Source organism: Schistocerca americana, chromosome 4 (genome assembly GCF_021461395.2).
Source record: "Schistocerca americana isolate TAMUIC-IGC-003095 chromosome 4, iqSchAmer2.1, whole genome shotgun sequence".
Taxonomy (NCBI): domain Eukaryota; kingdom Metazoa; phylum Arthropoda; class Insecta; order Orthoptera; family Acrididae; genus Schistocerca; species Schistocerca americana.
Window position 1 is genome coordinate 277,730,791 of NC_060122.1, and position 18,300 is coordinate 277,749,090.

Sequence of the window (18,300 nt, forward strand, 5' to 3'; positions counted from 1 at the left end):
GTTTAAGTGGTTCTAAGTTCTAGGGGACTGATGACCTCAGATGTTAAGTCCCATAGTGCTCAGAGCCACTTGAACCATTTGACAAAAACGTCTACGCTGACTGAGAGTCGGACGCCGCGCACGTGGTTATGAAGACAGGTTGATAATCAAATTCTTATTCAGTAGTAGCTAGGAGTAGCATATTTAGTTGCAAACCTTAAGGCCTTTCTCATCCCTCATGCCTAATATCTGCGATATCAAATGGCTCTGAGCACTATGGGACTTAACTGCTGTGGTCATCAGTCCCCTAGAACTTAGAACTAGTTAAACCTAACTAACCTAAGGACATCACACACATCCATGCCCGAGGCAGGATTCGAACCTGCGACCGTAGCGGTCACGCGGCTCCAGACTGTAGCGCCTAGAACCGCACGGCCACTCCGGCCGGCATCTGCGATATCATGGTGTTGATTTACAAGTGGATTGACTGCCGTAAAGACCAATGTTCTCTAGTAGTCGTGTATCATTGAGATGTAAATGAAGTGCCTCAGCAGAAAGTAATTTCCGTCGTGCAGCACGTATTGTTTCAGAGACACTGAGTACAAGTTGTAAGTGCACAAAATTTGTATTATATACTTCGTATATACCATTATTTGGAGAAGCTGTCGTAAAACCTGTTTACTTTTACATTCCGCTTAGTTGCCGTGGTTGAATACACGTTTTCTTGCCGGCCAGAGTGGCCGTGCGGTACGCAGAAGGGGACGTCACATTGCAAGAGGACTTTTCTCCCATTCACAAGTCTGCATTTGTTCAGCAGCGGCTCTCCACGATTGGCGTCAACGTCATGGACTGGCCGCCACGGGCTGTTGATATGAACCCCATGGAGAACATGTGGGCTGAGGTCGCCAGAACATTAGCAGAGAACTGGCCACGAAACCAACCAACTACTGCGAACGCTCTTTGGGACTGCGTCCTGGAAGCCTAGGAAGAAGTTGCTTCTTCAGGCTGTTGCGTCCGACGGCTTATACATTCTATGCCAAGACGCATGATAGAAGTACAAAATAATGAAGGAGTCCATAAAATAATAGAGTCCTTAAAATGTTTTGTTATGTTTTCTTTTCCGGCATTTTTCCTCATTGGGAGCTAGTGGAAGATCGCGTGCAACAGAAAAGATACAATATGGGTTAGTTTTCCTTTGAGTTGCTGTTTTAATTCAAGTGGGTTTCTTTTGAATTTACAATTTGTCAGATATTCTGTTTTGATTTCATTTATACCCTGTCTAGATACTTACAAACTAATCAGCGTAGATGGACTCTGTCACAGTAGTTTTTGCTATTTCAAACACATCTCTCTCTTCCCCTCCATTCATGAATACACCCTCCGTCCTCCACACAATACGAAAACGATTTCATATTATGTTTACTCGTTGTTAATGTCTCCTCTATTCTCTCTCACACACTCTCTCTCTCTGACACTATCGCCGCAAGCGCCCTTCTATTCCATTCTCCCAAAACTTTGTAAACAAATATAGCGGTTTCCATTGACGCTACATTTTCTCTTTTAATTGCTGCTGTCTTTACTCTCTATCATTCCTCTCAACACCTATGAAACCGTATTCTATGATCTCCCCTTCCCTATAACCCAGTCTTCGTTCTGAAAACAGTCCTTCCTTATCTCTCGGTCCTAAGATAAAACAAACTGTGGCACAGATCTAAGTAAGCAATACTCCGAACTACTAGTGAAAAATAGTTGCATTTTCAACGTCTCTTCGTGCGTTGTCAGCTGTAACGTGTTCGTTTCAACTAACAGCCACATGATGAGCTTTTTATCACAACATTATAAGATCAAACATTTCCTTACATCTCAAGTTCAAACATTCCTCTCCATCCTACTGGCGAAAATGGATTTGGTTTGACGTTGTGTCCGTTGTGATCACCAACGACGATATGTTGTGGATTCAACTTCTAGCCAGCAGAGTATTTTCCATCACATCATTGAAAGTACAAACATGTCACTCCTAGCTATTACTGGAAAAGAATTTGATTGTTAAAGTCTCTTCATGACCGCATGTGCGGGGTCTGAATTCCATTCAGCACAGAACTTTTCGTCGCCTGATGTCTAGCTAAACATGAGCACATCTCGCTTCTGGAGAAACCAACAATAGCTATTTATCGTCTGTTCCTGGCTAGAAAACGACGGCGCTAGATGCTGGGTTCGAATCCCAGTTAGGAAAAAACAATTCTATCGTCATTTAAGGTTCCAACATCTCGATATTGGTGAAAACAGATTAGGTACTGGGTTCGCATCCCTGTCACAAGCTTTACATGACGGCCTTTCAATTTTAAACATGAGCATACCTTGTTCCTTGTGAATGACACCATATTAAACGCCGTTGGGGGTAGTTTCTAGGAAGGTAACTGTTATGACAGGATTCCCAGTTCAATACAAACATTTTCGTCATTTATTTTCAGGATCTGAATTGATAACTGATGCTAGTGCAAACGTGTATACTTCACGTCTCTTTATGCCTAGTGATCGGGTCTCAATAAGGCACAAACAAAGCTTAACTTAGTTAGTAATGGCTATAGGTGCTGGGTTTGAATCCAGGTCCAGAACGACGACGTTGGTCATGTCATTTAAAGTTCAAATTTGTGTGCACGTAGCAGTTGATGTGTTACGAGAACAATGATAGTACTGGTGATTCGCTGTTAATGTTGAGATTTCTGTAGAGTGCTTCTTGCAGTTAATCGCGTTTTTTTACTGGTTCGTCCAATATCCAGTTTCCAGAGCCACTCGCCGTTGAGCGACGTTCAACACGTGGATGGGAAACCTTTTCGAGAGCGAAAAACGTTTTTCCAATTGCCGAACAGCTTTGTAACTCCATATATTGTCTCAAGTATTTAATTTTGACTAAGGATTACCGTACGATACATGTAAAATTATCCGTTTTCTCAGAACTTTTGGAATGTCACTTGCTGTAATTATGGTTAGTTTATGAGTGTTATGGGGTGTCTCATCGATAAGAACGTGTTTTCTAATATGTTTTGAGTGACGATATTAGTTGACGCTTAGACTGACTGCCATAAAGACCTTTGGTCTCTAGTAGTTTCTTGCGGTACCTATTGTGTGTAGTCAAACGACTGTACCCCACAGGGTTTTGGTTTTTCAGAGGACCTGCAACACAGCTACGTTATGTTGGTTGTATTCGGCAGTGACCCATCTTTTTTTGCTGTCAAGTGTGTTCCTCCCAGAGGAATTTGTGCCACGTGTCACTTCCTGTACTCGGTTTTTACACCATTGTGTGGATTTTCGTCAATTTCCAAGGCGAATTTTGTTCACTGACCAAGCGCCTTTCAACAGACAGTGTGTTTTGAACGCTCAAAATAGCCACGTTTGGGATCAAGAAAATTCCAAACCCACACGTACACAAAGATTTGAACACACCTTCAGCATCAATGTCTGGCCAGGTATCTGCGATGGTCGTGTGATAGGGCCACACATCCTTACTCCCCACCTAATGGTTGCGAGGTACTTGATATTGCTGCAACAGGTGCTGAAGGACTTTTTGGAAGATGTGCTGCTGGACATACGGCACGAATTGTGGTTCCAGCATGATGGCGCGGCAGTACATTTTGCAGTTCACGTACGAAACCATCTCAATATATTTTATGGGGACAGGTATATCGGTCGAGTTGGACCACAAACTTGGCCACGAAGATCCCTACATGTAACTGCTTTGGACTTTTTCTTGTGGAGCAACATGGGGAATCTTGTTTACGAGACCCCTGTTCAGTCATAGAAAGAGCTGATTACATGGATCATTGCTGCAACCGAAGTGCTTAACCATATATCATGCATGTTGGACAGAGTTGATACGAACTTACTGAGCAGCAGATACACTGTGTGCACTGAACTTTGTAGTCGTCATATAGAACAGTTCTTGTAATATCACAGAAACAGGAACAAAATTTGTTCAATTTGTTTTCCATGTAACATGGAAACGAACCGTTGGTGGAAATGGATTCCTATGAAAACCTGATCTACTAAGTCCCCTCTGCAACCTCTAGAAGCACTTAACATGAATTGTGAAACACCCAGCATAAAGAAAGATCACACAGAGCGTTTCTCATTCAGGAACGGTATTTGAGTGTTATTTTTTGTGTGAGGGGAACGTGTTATGCGACGTGTAAGAAGCGCCTGTCAGAATATAGTGGCCTATCGAGACTGGAGATTATTGTTCCATGATAGGCCGCTCGCATTCTTCCAGATACGAGACTGTCATACGAGTATGGAATCGTTGGATACAGGCTAGCGATTAAGACAGGGAGTGTTAGGTTTCTAACGAATAAAGGACAGTGGCTGTGCCGTATCTTGGTGGTCCACTTGAAAGTATCTTTCAACAAGATAACACAATACTGCATGTTGGCCATGCTGTGCTGACCTACCTCGACATACAGAGTGTTCGACTGTTGCCCTGGCCATCACATATTCCCCCCCCCCCCTCCCCCCCCTCCCCCCCCCCCCCCCCAAGAGAGACTGGCATGATTGATGAACTCTGGCTTAGAGTTGAGGACGCATGGAATGACGTACACGCACCTTTCGACCAAGCTCGATTCAACCCATTGCCCTGCCGGGCTAGAGCTGTTGTTGCTGTCCATTAAACTTCGCACGCTATGTACCCCAAAATCACCTACAAGTGTGATAATGTATTCTTCATATGTGAGGACACGTCGTGCGTCGTGCTTGGGTAGCTCAGATTTCCTAGTCGAACTGAGCTGCATGACCGAGGATCTACCGGTGACGAGAGCGCCGAGCACGAGAGACAATTACCGCCTCCACCAAGCACGACAACTCCGCAACATGGTCGAACATCAGCTCCCGAAAATCCGCTGGACTAGGGTGTGGCGGGCTGTCCACGCCCCATACCTCCCCACGCACGCTCGTTCCTTGTGGTACATGGCGGTGAATTAACTACACGCCGTTTCTCCATTTCATGCACCTAAAGGACGACCCTTTGTTCCAGCACTGGGCAATCGTCAATTTGGACACTCACCGCTTGACATGTGTTGCGACGGGCAGCTGCTGGTATCTTATACAATGTATGCTGGCGCTGCTGTTGAGGTGAAAGCCGGAGTCCATCACGCCGGACGAACTCCTGCGCCCAGATACTGTTTACTCTCCCCAGCCAGAACGAACGCCGTCGACTGGCTGGAGGGCGTGGTGCTGTATTGCGTTCTGCAACCGCGCCCCAAAAGCGCTCTAGACTCATGAGGCGTTCCACCGCCGTACATTGTACCAGACACGACTAGCAAATTGTTTAGGCGCATTATTCTAGGATCCTCCTGCCCATTAGGGCGTTGCGGGTACTAGAACGCACACTTGAAGACGACTCACGGAACATGATTTATATTCCAGGTTCCCCCCTGGCTCCGGCTCCGGGAGGGCCTCGGAAGGCGACCCTAGCCCTTTTTGCCCCCGACCTTCCTCTCGGGCTTCTACATATTATAAAAAATTAAAACGATTGGTAGTGTGCTTGCCTGTGGAAAATAAAGTCGATAGAACACTTGCCCGCGACAGGCAAAGGTCTCGATCCAGAACTGAGTTTTAATCTAACGGGAAGTTTCATATCAGCGCACACTCCGCTGCAGAGTAAAAATCTCATTTTGGAAACATCCCTGTGTCTATGCGGTGTCTCCGCAGTATTCTTTCTTTCAGGAGTGCTAGTCTCACAAGTTTCGTAGGAGAGCCTCTGTGAAGTTTGGAAGGGGGGAGATGAGGTACTGGTGGATGTAGAGCTGTGAGGGGGTGGGAGGGGGGGGGGGAGGGGCGAGTCGTGAGTGTCGTGCTGGGTAGCTCAGTCGATAGGTCGCGAAAGGCAAAGGCCCGAGTTCGAGTCTCGGTCCGGCACACATTTCTAAGCTGCCAAGAAGTTTCATTCATCATACTGTTTTGTATCGGCACAAAAAATAAAATCTCATTATTTACTGCCCAACCTTGTGTCGCAATTTTGTTTAGAATTAACTACAGCAAACTGATATTGGTATTACTACGTATTTGACCAGGCAGTGAATAACGCTGATTGAAGCGGAACACGCAAAACCATTTTTGTTGCCATGTTATCCTCATCTGGAATCGAGGAACATCGCTTAGTAAAATCCCCTAACGAAAACGAAACGAACTGGCAACTTACAACTGACGACAAGGTAAACTATTAGTTGTTGTTGTTGTGGTCCTCAGTCCAGAGACTGGTTTGATGCACCTCTCCATGCTACTCTATCCTGTGCAAGCTTCATCTCACAGTACCTACTGCAACCTACATCCTTCTGAATCTGTTTAGTGTATTCATCTCTTGGTCTCCCTCTACGATTTTTACCCTCCACTCTGCCCTCCAATACGAAACTGGTGATCCCTTTACACCTGAGAATATGTCCTACGAACCGATCCCTTCTTCTAGTCAAGTTGTGCCACAAATTTCTCTTCTCCCCAATTCTATTCAATATCTCCTCGTTAGTTATGTGATCTACCCATCTAATCTTCAGCATCCTTCTGTAGCAACGCATATCGAAAGCTTCTACCCTCTTTTTGTCTAAAATTTTTACTATCCACGTTTCACTTCCATACATGGCTACACTCCATACAATTACTTTCAGAAAAGACTTCCTGACACTTAAATCTATACTCGATGTTAACAAATTGTTCTTCTTCAGAAACGCTTTCCTTGCCATTGCCGGTCTACATTTTGTATCTTTTCTACTTACCATCATCAGATACTTTTCTCCCCAAATAACAAAACTCATTTACTACTTTAAGCGTCTCATTTAATAATCTAATTCCCTCAGCATCACCCGATTTAATTCGACTACATTCCATTATCCTCGTTTTGCCTTTGTTGATGTTCATCTTATATCCTCCTTTCAAGAAACTGTCCATTCCGTTCAGCTGGTCTTCCAGGTCCTTTTCTAACTCTGACAGAATTAAAATATCATCAGCGAACCTCAAAGTTTTTATTTCTTCTTCATGGATTTTATTTCCTACTCCGAATTTTTCTTTTGTTTCCTTTACTGCTTGCTCAATATACAGATTGAATAACATTGGGGATAGGCTACAACCCTGTCTCACTCCCTTCCCAACCACTGCTTCCCTTACATGCCTCTCGACTCTTATAACTACCATCTGATTTCTGTACAAATTGTACATAGCCTTTCGATCCCTGTATTTTACCCCTGCCACCTTCAGAATTTGAAAGAGAGTATTCCAGTCAACATTGTCAAAAGCTTTCTCTAAGTCTACAGATGCTACAAACGTAGGTTGCTTTTCCTTAATCTATTTTCTAAGATAAGTCGTGGGGTCAGTATTGCCTCACGTCTTCCAACATTCCTACGGAATCCAAATTGATCTTCCCCGACGTCGGCTTCTACCAGTTTTTCCATTCGTCTGTAAAGAACTCATGTTAGTATTTTGCAGCCGTGTCTTATTAAACTTATATTTCGGTGATTTTCACATCTGTCAACATCTGCTTTCTTTGGGATTGGAATTATTAAATTCTTCTTGAAGTCTGAGGGTATTTCGCCTGTCGCATACGTCTTGCTCACCAGATGGTAGAGTTTTGTCAGGGCTGGCTCTCCCAAGGCTATCAGTAGTTCTAATGGAATGTTGTCTACTCCCGGGGTCTTGTTTCGACTTAGGTCCTTCAATGCTCTGTCAAACACTTCACGCAGTATCATATCTCCCATTTCATCTTCATCTACAGCCTCTTCCATTTCCATAATATTGTCCTCAAGAACATCGCCTTTGTATAGACCCTCTATATATTCCTTCCACCTTTCTGCTTTCCCTTCTTTGCTTAGAACTGGGTGTCCATCTGAGCTCTTGATATTCATGCAAGTGGTTCTCTTTTCTCCAAAGGTCTCTTTAATTTCCTGTAGGCACTATCTATCTTACCCCTAGTGATAAACGCCTCTACATCCTTACATTTGTCCTCTAGCCATCCCTGCTTAGCAATTTTGCGCTTCCTGTCGATCTCATTTTTGAGACCTTTGTATTTCTTTTTGCCTGCTTCATTTACTAAAATTTTGCATTTTCTCCTTTCATCAATTAAATTCAGTATCTCTTCTGTTACCCAAGGATTTCTATTAGCCCTTGTCTTTTTGCCTACTTGATCCTCTGCTGCCTTCACTATTTCATTCCTCAAAGCTACCCATTCTTCTTCTACTGTATTTCTTTCCCCAATACTTGTCAATCGTTCCCTAATGCTCTATCTGAAACTCTCTCCAACCTCTGGTTTAGTCAGTTTATCCTGGTCCCATCTCCTTAAATCGCTACCTTTTTGCAGTTTCTTTAGTTTTAATCTACGGTTCATAACCAATAGATTGTGGTCAGAGTTCACATCTGCCCCTGGAAATGTCTTACAATTTAAAACCTGGTTTCTAAATCTCTGCCTTACCATTATATAATCTATCTGAAACCTGTCAGTATCTCCAGGCTTCTTCCATGTATACAACCTTCTTTTATGATTCTTGATCCAAGTGTTAGCTATGATTATGTTATGCTCTGTGCAAAATTCTACCAGGCGGCTTCCTCTTTCATTTCTTACCCCCATTCCGTATTCACCTACTACGTTTCCTTCTCTTCCTTTTCCTACTATCGAATTCCAGTCACCCATGACTATTAAATTTATTTTCGTCTCCCTTCACTATCTGAATAATTTCTTTTATCTCATCATACATTTCATCAGTCTCTTCGTTATCTGCGTAGTTAGTTGGAATATAAACTTGTACTACTTTGGTAGGCGTGGGCTTCGTATCTATGTTGGCCACAGTACTGCGTTCACTATGCTGTTTGTAGTAGCTTACCCGCATCCCTATTTTCCTATTCTTTATTAAATCTACTCCTGCATTATCACCATTTGATTTTGTATTTATAACCCTGTATTTACCTGACCAGAAGTCTTGTCTTCCTGCCACCAAACTTCACTAATTCCCACTATATCTAACTTTAACCTATCCATTTCCCTTATTAAATTTTCTAATCTACCTGCCCGATTAAGGGTTTCTAACATTCCACGCCCCGATCCGTAGAGCGCCAGTTTTCTTTCTCCTGATAATAACGTCCTGAGTAGTCCCCTCCCGGAGATCCGAACGGGGGACTATTTTACCCCCGGAATATTTTACCCAAGAAGACGCCATCATCTTTTAACCATACAGTAAAGCTGCATGCCCACGGGGAAAATTACGGAAGTAGTTTCCCCTTGCTTTCAGCCGTTCGCAGTACCAGCACAGCAAGGCCGTTTTGGTTAGTGTTACAAGGCCAGATCTGCCAATCATCCATACTGTTGCCCCAGCAACTACTGAAAAGGCTGCTGCCCCCCTTCAGGAACCACATGTTTGTCTGGCCTCTCAACAGATACCCCTCCGTTGTGGTTGCACCTACGGTACGGCTATCTGTATCGCTGAGGGAACCAAGCCTCCCCACCAACGGCAAGGCCCATGGTTCATGGGGGATATATATATATATATATATATATATATATATATATATATATATGGGAATATTCAATTCGGATATATATACGTCACGTAGAAATTATCCGAATTGGATGGAATTGGTAGAAGTGATGCACATGTACAAATAAACGATGATTATGTAAGTCAATAACGATTTGATCCACCTGTGGACCTTATACTATGTATAAGCACATGGTGAAAGACACCCACAATGCCGCAAAGTTAATATTTATTAAAGAACAAAACAAAAATAAAATACCGACCGACCAGAGCACTAGCAAAGACATAAATTATGAACGCGCGGTAAGGGGCAGACAAACGAAAATATTTTTTCATTCTTTTTTTGTGCGGTTTTTTGTTTTAGACGCAGTCAGACTCTCTCGTATGTAGAAGGACGATGAGGAGTATCAGTAAGTCGTTTCTGAAAGTATTTGTATGGAGTGTAGCCATGTATGGAAGTGAAACGTGGACGACAAATAGTTTACACAAGAAGAGAATAGAAGCTTTCGAAATGTGGTGCTACAGAAGAATGCTGAAAGTTAGATGTGTATATCACTCAACTAATGAGGAGATAATGAATAGAATTGGGGAGAAGAAGGGATCGGTTGGTAGGGCATATTCTGAGGCATCAAGGGATCACCAATTTAGTATTGGAGGTCAGCATGGAGGGTAAAAATCATAGAGGGAGACCAAGAAATGAATACACTAAACGGATTCAGAGGGATGTAGGTTGCAGTAGGTACTAGGAGATGAAGAATCTTGCACAGGATAGAGTAGCATGGAGAGCTGCATCAAACCAGTCTCTGTACTGAAGACCACAACAACAAATATTCACGCACACACACACACACACACACACACACACACACACACACACATATATATATATATATATATATATATATATATATATATATATATATATATATATATCACAAAGCAATTATCCGAATTGGATGTATATATATTTAACTCGATATTACGGGTGCACGCTATGCGGGTTTGTGGTTCATCTTAGTTTTTCGTATGTGGATTATGGAGTCAGTCAAGTCACATTTTAAGCTAATATTAAGGATTATTCTCTTTTTAAAACTAGTGGTAGACAATTGCGGATGCAGCGGCAGAGGTAGATGTATACTGTATACGAAAATTTTTCTTGTCTACATTAACAGTTTCTTTCACGAAATATTCAGTAACTGTTTTCGTTCACAAACTGTCGAACGTGTGGCGTATTTTACAGCCACCAATCAGTGAGAAATGCGATTTTACTATTGCACCGCGTTGGCAAAAGATCAGAGTGGTGGACTGATGTTATATTTGCTAATGAAAGCAAATACAAGTTCTTTTCAACAAATGGAAGAACTATAATTTGGCGAAAACTATTTGACTTGCTGCATGCTAAACATTTGCTACCTATTGCAAAATACAGGGGGTGGGGGCTGAGGGAGGATTTTGGTATCGGGCTGTGATTTGTCATCTGGTGTGGGAGATATTACTTTCATTGACAGCACGTGAAACGAGGAGAGATACCTCAACTACTCGTAACAAAGTTTGCACAGGTACAGAGAAACGTCGGTGTTTAGATCATCTACATTCATATTTTCCAAGACAATGACCCAAAACACAAGCCTTACCTTGCAAAGCAATAACTTCATCATAACTGTTCATTCGAACACCACCTTAGTCGCGAAAGCTTATCCCTTAAAGAATTCGTGAGAATGACAACGAATTCTAAAGAACGTTTGAAAAAGAAGCTGAAGCAATAATGGTAACTAACTGTGTCTGAATAAACCGCAAACGTCGTTCCCAACTCGCAAGAGCATCTGTAAGAGTTTCTAAAGCAGAAGTGATGCCCCACAAAGTACTGAGTTACAACATTACTCATGAAATCCAAGAATTTTGTTGTGATGGAATATTAAAGACACGGCAGTGTTAAGCTGTACAGTCTTATTTAAGAAAACACTGTCTTGCCACGTAATTTAAGAAATTATATGCCGTAATTTACACGTATTAAGAAAGTGAATTTTTCGTTTATTGGAATTTCATTTATTAGTTGACTACATGTGTGAAAGAAACCCTGTACTACTAGAAATAATGGAGTGCCGGAATGTGAATGTTAGCCGGGTCTCTGCGACTAGAAACACGTATGGCACTACACAAGTTCAAGCGGGAGAATCCAATCCAGAGCGCAAAACACCATTACGTACGCGCATAAAATGAACCGTACACAACCGTTAACAGCCCAGAGGTATCAACGACACGACAGTACGCTGCCGCTGCTGATAAAGACAATGGTCCCCGCGGAGGTTCGAGTCCTCCCTAGGGCATGGGTGTGTGTGTTTGTCCTTAGGATAATTTAGGCTAAGTAGTGTGTAAGCTTAAGGACTAATGACCTTAGCAGTTAAGTCCCATAAGATTTCACACTCATTTGAACATTTTTTTGATAAAGACAACCCAGTCATACTATGAACAGACTAGCCGTTTCCCAGTACATTCAAGACAGCAACAAGAAACAAACGAGTCAGCTGCACAGGGTCAAACGACGGAAATGCAACAGAAGTACCTCCATATTCAGACAGCGTAGGCAGACTTGCAATTGAAAGAACAAATTATGCCACAGGGTAGAACTGAAAAACCTACAGTTGATACATCTAATTCTATGCTAGATCGTTTGCAAAATGGTAATTAGGTTGTGAGGATCCTACACTGAAGAGCCAAAGAAACTGGTACACCTGCCTAATGTCTTGTAGGGCCCTCTCGAGCACGCAAAAGTGCCGCAACACGACGTGGCATGGACTCGACTAACGTCTGAAATAGTGCTGTAGGGATCTGACACCATGAACCCTGCACGGCTTCCATACATCCGTAAGAGTAAGAGGGGGTGGAGATCTCTTCTGATCTCTTCTGAACAGCACGTTGCAAAGAATCCCAGATAAGCTCAATAATATTCATGCCTGGGATGTTTGGTGGCCAGCTGATGTGTTGAAACTCAGAAGAGTGTTCCTGGAGACACTCTGAGCAATTCTGGACGTGTGGGGTGTTGCATTGTCCTGATGGAATTGGCGAATTCCGTCGGAATGCATAACGGGCATGAATGGATGCAGACGATCAGACAGGATGCCTACATTCTTGTCGTATCTAGGCGAATCAGGGGCCCACATATCGATTCAACTGCACACGATCCACAACATTACAGAGCCTCCACCAGCTTGAACAGCTCTCTGCTGACATGAGTGGTCCATGGATTCATGAGGTTGTCTCCACGTCCATCCATTCGATACATCTACATCTACATCTACATTTATGCTCCGCAAGCCACCCAACGGTGTGTGGCGGAGGGCACTTTACGTGCCACTGTCATTACCTCCCTTTCCTGTTCCAGTCGCGTATGGTTCGCGGGAAGAACGACTGTCTGAAAGCCTCCGTGCGCGCTCTAATCTCTCTAATTTTACATTAGAACGAGACTCGTCCGACGAGGCAACATGTTTCCAGTCGTTAACAGTCCAATATCGGTGTTGACGGGCCCAGGCGAGGCATAAGCTTTGTGTCGTGCAGTCATCTAGGGTACACTGTGGGTCTTCGGCTCCGAAAGCACGTATCGATGATGTTTCGTTGAATGTTTCGCACTTTGACACTTGTTGATGGCCCAACGTTGATATCTGTTGCAATTTGCGGTAGGGCTTAGGGCTGCATTTCTGTCACGTTTGACGATTCTCACCAGTCGTTGGTCCCGTTCTTGCAGGATACTTTTCCGGCCGCAGCGATGTCGGAGATTTGATGTTTTACCGGATTCGTGGTATTCATGGTACTTTCGTGAAATGGTCGCACGGGAAAATCCCCATTTCAGCACTATCTCGGAGATGCTGTGACTCATCTCTCATGCACCGACTATAACACCACGTTCAAACTCACTTAAATCTTGATAGCTTGCCATTTTAGCAGCAGTAACCTGTCTAACAACTGCGCCGGACACTTGTCTTATGTAGGTGTTGCCCACCGCAGCGCCCTATTCTGCCTGTTTACATGTCTCTATATTTTAATACGCATGCCTGTACGAATTTCTTTGGACTTCAGTATCACTTACTATTTTTGGCTGTTCTTAAGCTTACTCTTTAGTTTGACTGCATATTGAGTATCGATAATCATGCAGCAGCAGCAGTTTAAGGTGTATCCAGTAGTTGTTTGCTGACTATGTTTTATGAATTATTCGCGTTGCGCGCGCGCTGTACGCAAATTTGAATCAGTGAAGTCTATTTTACACAGAAATAAATAAGAGTGAAAGGTGAATGGTATAAAAAAAAGCGCGCGTGAGCTAACGACATTCAGTCGTGTTAGATTCGCCTTCACTAGTGTTCCGTTGTTGTTTGTCATTTAGCGAGTCATCGAAGAAAGTTCGCGTCCTCTCAGGATAGGCACTAGCAGTGCAGAAAACCTTCGTCTGCCACAGTTTATGCAAACAAAGGTGAACGCCGTGAAGACGGCGCGCAGTAAACCCCTCTCAGTCGACCGTCGGCGCCGGACGTGTTACCATCGAGTTAGGCGGAGCGCTCCACTGCTAAATACTCTGAGAGAAGATATACGAAGTTGAAGAAGCCACCAGTACAAAGTCAATTAAAGGACAAAGTTCTTCATAGTCAGTCATACGGAAAGGTTGCAAATGTCTACCAGGAAGCTGTGATAGGTGTTCCATTGAAACTACAACCCACACTGAAAAGAGTGGCTGAAGCAACCGGTGTACAGTTTACTTCCGTTCGGCAAATCAATAGGGAACTGGAAATAGTCGAGGCAGGTGAATACTCGACATCTTCTGTACCTCATAAGGAAAGGTCCAGAAGACGCCGGAAGGCCAGTTTAGACAGTTTTAATAAGCAAATCTTTCGCCGCGCGGTGAATAATTTATGCATTACAGTCAAAAGAAGACCCAGTTGGAAGGAGAGCTCAATAAATGTTGAACGAGGCAAAAACACACTTCGTAAAATTCTTTGCACTCTAGGATTTAGGCGGAAGAAGGTGGCGGATGACCGAAAAGTTCCCCAGGGACAAATTAGTATCAGGGCAAAAACTGAAAAATTATCCGAGACTACAGACGTGAGTGTCGTTCATCAGTCTGTATGGTCGAGAAATATGTTGACATTTGTCACACAATAGCATACGGACAGACTGACAGTTCACATAAGCGTCAGCTGCAACTTGTTCCGAAAGGAAGCAGAGTTATCAACACTCATGCTGGTGGGGAGAGCGGTTTTGTAACGAATTCCTATGTAAGGTTTAAATCTGCTGGTTATCATAACGATATGGGCTTCTAGAATTATGAAAAGTGTCTCAGGGAATAAGCAATCTGCTACCTAATACTGTCCTCGTTGTAGGTAATGTCACTTACCACAGTGACCAGCTGAGATGTACTTAGACTTCTAAGTCTACAAGGAGAGATACGATCTCCATCACAAGGTCATTCTGAGACGCAAGTTGTATTCACTGATCAAAGGGAACAAACTAGCCAACATCCTTTATAATATATTCAGTGTTTTAACCGCTGTGTTAAGACTTCCTCCAAACTACTCGGCATTGAATCTTATAGGGCTGATAGGAGCAAGGGCCAAGAAAGGCGTTTCTGAAAGTAATGTGACATTCGAAATGGACTTATAGATGAACAAAGTGCCTACCTAAGGAAAGAAACCTGGAAGAAACGCTGTCAGCACGTAAAGAATATTGAAGAGCAATACAGGGTGATTACAATTAAAGTTAAACATTCAAAACGCTGTAGAAATAACACCACCGATCAGAACTACGTCAAGCTGCAACGCAATATTATCGGAGAACGAGAAAAAAAGTATGGCAGAAGGAAAATAAATATAGGGTTATTACAAATGTTTGAAGCGATTTCACAGCACTACAATAACTTTAGTATTTGAGATATTTTCACAATGCTTTGCACACTCATACAAAAACTCAAAAATTTTTTTTAGGCATTCACAAATGTTCGATATGTGCCCCTTTAGTGATTCGGCAGACATCAAGCCGATAATCAAGTTCCTCCCACACTCGGCGCAGCATGTCCCCATCAATGAGTTCGAAAGCATCGTTGATGCGAGCTCGCAGTTCTGGCACGTTTCTTGGTAGAGGAGGTTTAAACACTGAATCTTTCACATAAGCCCACAGAACGAAATCGCATGGGCTTAAGTCGGGAGAGCGTGGAGGCCATGACATGAATTGCTTATCATGATTTCCACCACGACCGATCCATCGGTTTTCCAATCTCCTGTTTAAGAAATGCCGAACATCGTGATGGAAGTGCGGTGCAGCACCATCCTGTTGAAAGGTGAAGTCGGCGCTGTCGGTCTCCAGTTGTGGCATGAGCCAATTTTCCAGCATGTCCAGATACACGTGTCCTGTAACGCTTTTTTCGCAGAAGAAAAAGGGGCCGTAAACTTTAAACCGTGAGATTGCACAAAACACGTTAACTTTTGGTGAATTGCGAATTTGCTGCACGAATGCGTGAGGATTCTCTACCGCCCAGATTCGCACATTGTGTCTGTTCACTTCACCACCACTTCATCACTGAAAACAAGTTTCGCACTGAACGCATCCTCTTCCATGAGCTGTTCAACCGCGCCGAAAATTCAAAGCGTTTGACTTTGTCATTGGGTGTCAGGGCTTGTAGCAATTGTAAACGGTAAGGCTTCTGCTTTAGCCTTTTCCGTAAGATTTTCAAACCCGTCGGCTGTGGTACGTTTAGCTCCCTGCTTGCTTTATTCGTCGACTTCCGCAGGCTACGAGTGAAACTTGCCCGCACGCGTTCAACCGTTTCTTCGCTCACTGCAGGCCGACCCGTTGATTTCCCCTTACAGAGGCATCCAGAAGCTTTAAACTGCGCATACCATCGCCGAATGGAGTTAGCAGTTGGTGGATCTTTGTTGAACTTCGTCTTGAAGTGTCGTTGCACTGTTATGACTGACTGATGTGAGTGCATTTCAAGCACGACATACGCTTTCTCGGCTCCTGTCGCCATTTTGTCTCACTGCGCTCTCGAGCGCTCTGGCGGCAGAAACCTGAAGTGCGGCTTCAGCCGAACAAAACTTTATGAGTTTTTCTACGTATCTGTAGTGTGTCATGACCATATGTCAATGAATGGAGCTACAGTGAATTTATGAAATCGCTTCAATCATTTGTAATAGCCCTGTAGTTACAAAATGTAGCAACAGAGCATCATAATTTAACAGTGGTCTATTACAAATGACAAACGAATCATACAACAATGCCAAAGGTGTACCTTTGACGTTAAACAGAATGTACTACTCAGTGTGCGTGGGTGTACAGTTGTTATACTGTTAGTTACATAAGCCCATCCGCCACGGCAAGGTCACATCACATCGGATGGGAAAAATCGGTTTTTAATTGCCCTGAGGCCTAAAACGGCATAAGTAGCATCATTCACATAGGTTTTTAACTGTCCTGAGGCCAAAATCCGTATAAAAAGCGTCGATCACATCGGTTTTTAATTTTCGTGAGGCCAAAAACCACATAAAAATCATCACTTACGTCGGTTTTTAATTGTCCTAAGGCCAAAAACCGCACAAAAAGCATCAATAACATCGCTTTTTAAGTGTCCCGAGGCCAAAAACTGCAGAAAAGACATCAATCAAAATCAAGCTGGATTATTAATTTCCGTGTGACTGGCGTAAAATATGTTCAACATGCTATCCACCATTTTCTGCAAGTTGAAACCGAGAAACAGCATGTTCCACGACTGATCGAAGTATTTTAGGAGTCACGTTCAGAATGTGCTGCGCTATGCGTGCCTTCAATGCGGCTAAGTTTGCAGTCGGAACACTGAACACAACATCTTTCAGATAGCCCCACAACTAGAAGTCACACAGATTGAAATAAGGTGATCGGGACGGCCAGGCTGTAGGGAAATGGCGGCTGATAAGTCTAGCATTTCCGAAATAGCGCTTCAGCAGCTGCTTAACTGGATTTGCAATGTGCGGAGGTGCGCCATCTTGCATACAAAAATTATCCCATCCACACATCCACGCTGGAATGACGAGGTTGTGCAAAAGACACCCATAGCGCTTACCAGTAACGGTACAGGTAACAGGACTGGAAGCACCTGTCTCGTCGAAAAAATATGGCCCCATGATAAATGATGCCATAAACCCGCACCACACAGTGATATTTTCAGAATGAAGTGGTACTGTTTGATTTCCTTGTGGATTTTCCGTTGTCCTTATTCGACAATTCTATGTATTGGCATTTCCTGTCAGATGGAAGTGGGCTTCGTCTGTCCACAAAACCTTCAACGGCTAATTATTGTCCTCTTCCATGCGAACAAGAAATCCTGAAGTAAGTCTCTCTTGCTGACAGGCCAACAGGAAGCAACTCGTGCACATGGATAATTTTGAATGGATAGCAAAATAGCACTTTGTCGTAGGATTTTACTCACAGTGCTCACGGGTTTGTCCAATGTTCGGGCAATTTTCCGTGCACTGCACGTTTGCACACCACCCCTCTTCTCAACCTGCATTGCTGTGGCCATTGCTTCCACTGACGTCGAATCAATTCGTTTCCTCCCTCTACCAGGTTGGACACCAAAACGAACAAGTCTTCGAATTTCGGAATCATTTTCTCCAGACCCACGGAAGTCATTTGACCAACGCCTTTTTCAAACCTTTCAGTGTCTGGAACTTCAGCAGAGCGATTTGTGCACAGTCATCATTCTTGTAATACAGCTTTACAAGCAGAGCGTGTCCTGCATTGAGACATTCATGGCGAACGTCGCAGACGCGAAAGGAGGAAAAGCCGTGTACCCGGCGTGTTT